Genomic DNA, 4,960 nt, shown 5'->3' with positions numbered 1-4,960 from the left:
GGAAGGATGCGTAAACTTCCTATTAAATGGTCCTCCGCAGTGCTCTGTGATGAGACTGTAAGAACTTATTCGGGCATCTAAAAAATTTAAGTAAACGAAAAAAAAATAGATGATTCATTTTTCCAAAAATTGAGTTAATTATGACGAGTGCCAGTTTTTATTAACTTTGAACATAAGAATACGAATATGATAAAGGTTTAGCTGAAATACGATGAGAATATTAAATTTGATAAATAGCAATTTTGTGTGTGAGAAGCGATCTGCATTTTAAATTGTTCTTAAAGCATTTAGTTTAAGTTACGGTAGTGCTACACCAGGCAATGTTTGCATAATTTATATAGCAAAGAATAGTAGAAAAATAAATATATTTCAAAAAGGTTTGGTTAAACAAATGCTTTTTATAGTAGTTCAATATTTGTTAAAATATTATATATATAATTATATATAATTGGATTATATTTATATGCTCCCTTGTTCAGGTTTTTATCTGAAACAACACCTAAAAACAACAATGAGCCTACTCTTGTGATCCAAGAGTTATTAACAAACAGATTAGAAAGTTTTAACGGAATGAGTTCTTTTTCATTGATACATATATGTGTATATATGTATGTATATATATACATATATATATATATATATATATATATATATATATATATATATATATATATATATATATATATATGTATTTATATATATATTAATAAATTCGATTATATTTATCGATAAATTATTCGGAATAAACCATTCATTTAATTTCGCAAGCTCTTTTTTTACTGTTTCAAATAAAATATTGATTTCTTTCTTTGAGTAAAATAAATTGGTATCGTCTATATTAGCATATAGACAATACTAATTTATTTTATTCAAATAAAATGCATATAGATTAATTTTAGGTTATTTGAAAACTTACTCAAGTCCTTTATATATATGAGAAATAAGAGAGGCCCAGAGATATAGGGTATAAAAACAGCTTAAAAATTTTTTATACTACTTTATTTACTGGTAGTAAATAAAGTAGTTTACTACTTTATTTACTGGTAGTAATTGATTGTGATCAAGAAATGTAAAAAAAAGGTCAAATGTTTTAACATTTCTTGCGACTGCTGCTTTATTTTGTCTACAAAGGTATATTTTTTGACTCCATTGATAATAACTTTTTGGACAACATCAATACAGCGAATGGAATTTCCGCGGAAAATGTATTGGAATGGATGCCCAGTGAGAAAAAAGACGTCGAAAAGACGTCTTTTAAAGTTTTATTTCTGATGTCTTAAAGACGTCTTTTTTTAGTCGGTTTCCAAATCTAAAAGACATCTTTTTTCGACATCGAAAAGACGTCTTTTTTGGTCATTAAAAATGCGTCATTAAAACGTCTTTGTTAATCGACGTTATTCGTTTAATCTAGAAAAGTTTTTTTTCTTGAGAAGAAAAAAAACCACTTTCAGATGTCAATATAAAAGAGGAAGCATTTTCTACATCTTTTATGTTTAAACATAGACGAATTATTTATAAATAAAACAGCAGTATTATTCAACATAACATATTTATTTAAAAATCATCAGCAGATTCATTTCCAGATTCATAACTTTCTTTATCTTTCTCTTTCTCCTCTGGTTCTTGAGCTCTGTTTCTTGGCGTTGTTGTTTACGCAACCCCCCAATTTGATCAGGGGCGTTATTTAGCTTTCTCTGAATGAAATTAACTATTTCTCGTCGAGAAATCATTTTATTCGAGCTGGCTACAATTTCTAAAAAATGAGTGAACATGAAAAACTGTAACTTGTTTTAATGTAATATAAAATAGCAAATTAGACTTGATCAGCCAAACACACTAGACTTACCTACTATTAATTCAAAAATGGCTGATCCTTTTAACCCCCTCTTGTTTGCAGCTCGGTCTTTTCTTTTTGTCCCCACTAGGTTAAACTGGGACAGGAGTGCAACGGTAAACAGCCTAAAAATATAGAAAAATGAATACACTAAAGAAATGTACGGCCATCAAAATGACTGCTCAACGATGAATTATATTATGTAGTACTTAAACCAATTTAAACATTGCATCTCTCAGAAAAACCAAGTTATAGAAAACAGATATTGATATTTATCTGTCTTCTATGACGTAACTTTTTGATTTAATTTCGCTGAAATTAAGTGTTGTAGACCCATAAAATTTAGAAATCCGTTATTGACTAAAGACCATCAAAATTGAGAGGATAATTTAGCAAATACACCTTGAGAGTTGTTATTCATTTAAACTGGATAAAATTATTATTTAAAGCTCTATTTTAGCCTGAAACATAATGATGCTTTACTTAACAACATAACATTATAAAAACTGGCGATATCATTAGCAACACAGATGAAATACACATAAACAAAAACATAGACTAGAAAGCTGTAATAATGTTTAGGTAGAAGAAAGTGTACCTTTCCAGTATCATTTTCACTTGGTCTTTCGTATCCGAGCCACGGACTTGACGTCCGAAACCATCCGAACCACGGATTATATTATATAGCTATATGATATATATACTCCCTGTATATGTAAGTAAATATATATATATATATATATATATATATATATATATATATATATATATATATATATATATATATATATATATATATATATATATATATATATATATATATATATATATTATGTATATGTTATATAAAGTATTATTTGATTACATAAATTATAAAATAAAGCATTTTACCGATAATTGTAATTAATTAAATAGTAAAACTGTCGTTTATTTATATGCAAAAAAGCTTTTACATATCTTTTGACAAAAAACATTTTTGAAGACGGGCCATTCAGAACGTAACAAAGTTGAACGCATTGTTTCGTTTATAGTGTAACTATAGTTACACTAAACCGTTTTGCGTTATGAAAGATTCTTTTGTTTAAACTTGTAAGTTTAAAAGATTATTTTGTTTAAACTTATAAGTTTAAACAAAAGAAAAATTTCAAACGCAAAACGATGCAACAGGTTTTAGTGTAACTATAGTTACACAAAAACGTGTGAGCGTTTATAATTGTGAAAATAAGTGTAACCATATTTGTGTTTTAAAATCCAATAAACAGTTATAATCGAAAAATACTAATTTTCTTTGTTAAAGTGTTTTCACTTAAAATTTATATAATTAAATAGTAGATAAACCATAATATCGTAAGTTAACTGACGATATTACGGCTTATCTACTATTTACAACACGGTAAAACAAATGAAAACTTATATTGCCTATTAAAAATTAATTGTTAATAGGCAATATAAGTTTTCACTTGTTTTACCGTGCATTCTGTTCCCAGTGGAAAATGTTATTGAAATTTCCCTCCCCTCCCTAAAAAAAGAAAGTTCCACTGCTGTTGCTTAATTTGACATTTTTTAAAATTTTTTTAGGTGATGAAAGGTTATGAAAGACGTCTTTTCTACGTCTTAAGAAAGACGTACAACTGACCGACGTCTTTTCGACCTCTTTTTTAAAGACGTCTTTTTAAAAGACGTCTTTCCACGTCTTTATTTAGGCTAGTTATAAATAGATATAGGAAGTCATAAAAAAGACGTCTTTTTGTCGTATAAAGATGTGTTTTTTCCCACTGGGTGATCAAGTTTTATATTGCCATTACATTCATCATTAAGTTGCTTTTTTTCTAAGTTTAACTTGTTACAGTTTGCTTGTTCTGATGGGGTACGCTCAAGTTTAATAAAGATTTCTATTTTCTTTAAATTAGGTTTCTTTCTGAAGAAATATCTTTATTAACAGCTTCTCCAGTGTCAAATTTAACTATTAGAGGAGATGGAAATTTATTTTTTGTAAAATATTCAGTTGTTTGGTTTGTGTTTAGTAAATGGTGATTTGATTTTATATTCGCAGAAGTATAAATTGTCACAAATATATCTTTAATTATTTTCTTGCATTATTAGAACGCTCTTGAGTGCCTTTTTGTAAGTTTTCTACATCAATAACAATTATTTTGGTTCTTTTGTTGGCTTGCACGCGCTGATTTATTTTAAATGTATTTATAGGAGTTTTATAAATGTATTATATTCCCAACCTCCAGTGAAATAATATTTTTCTATAATTTGAAAATTTTTTTATGTTTAGACATTCTTCCTGATGAACCTACGGATGGTGAAACACAGTGTTGAAGTAATCAAAACGTGACAACTAAAACCTGGGGGCCATTTTTTAATAAAATCTGCTGACGTCAGTTGTTTGAGAAAATTTTTTGTATTATATTTTGGCTTTTTAGTAATAGTAATAGTAATATATTTAAATAAGTCCTCGTAGATAAAATTACAAATAATTAAAAACCAAACAAACAAAATTATACAAAAATTTATGGTTTGTGAAATATAAACTTTAAATAAAAAAAAAAAGCAATTGTTGTTCATAGCAAGTAAGTTGATATCAAAATTGGGAAAAGGGAAAAAAGATTGCTTTCATTTAATTCAAGTTTACATCTATGACAAATAGTATATAAAAAGCCAATATTTGTAGCTGCTAAAGCACGAATTAATTAATAAACGTGTAGCTCATCTTCAGTAAAAGATGTACTGTTTGCAGCTGGAGAAAAAAAATACTTGTCAATTCTATTCTTAAATGCGTTAACTGACGGAACCTTTTTGCATGCTGACGGCAAGTTATTCCAATCATTGACAATACGATTTGTAAAAAAATTGTGACGAGCATTATTATATGTGAATTCACGCATTAGGACATTGGAAGATGATCTGCGAATTGGTGGATTATGCCAATTGATACATCTAGTGTTATCTTTTTAACAGTTTGTTTTTACTATAACGGTTTCTTTGTAACTATTTTATTTATTATACCTGATGACGCTGATCACGATAGATCAGCGACACATCGAAATAATTATATTACATATATATATATATATATATATATATATATATATATATATATATATATATATATATATA

The 4,960-nt window shown here is 27.2% G+C and overlaps 1 long non-coding RNA gene across 1 annotated transcript; it reads right to left on the bottom strand.

Annotated features, from left to right (window-relative positions):
- Positions 1 to 1,532: 1,532 nt before the first annotated feature.
- Positions 1,533 to 2,821, bottom strand: LOC136079112 (uncharacterized). The gene is made up of 4 exons (XR_010637950.1): positions 2,726 to 2,821; positions 2,433 to 2,541; positions 1,847 to 1,959; positions 1,533 to 1,753 (listed from the first exon to the last, which is right to left on the bottom strand). It is a non-coding gene; the product is annotated as an uncharacterized LOC136079112 (long non-coding RNA).
- Between the last annotated feature and the right edge of the window lie 2,139 nt (positions 2,822 to 4,960).

The sequence above is a fragment of the Hydra vulgaris genome, chromosome 04 (genome assembly GCF_038396675.1).
Source record: "Hydra vulgaris chromosome 04, alternate assembly HydraT2T_AEP".
NCBI lineage: Eukaryota > Metazoa > Cnidaria > Hydrozoa > Anthoathecata > Hydridae > Hydra > Hydra vulgaris.
The sequence above is the reverse complement of the archived record's forward strand: the minus strand, read 5'-3'. Positions and strand labels throughout refer to the sequence as shown.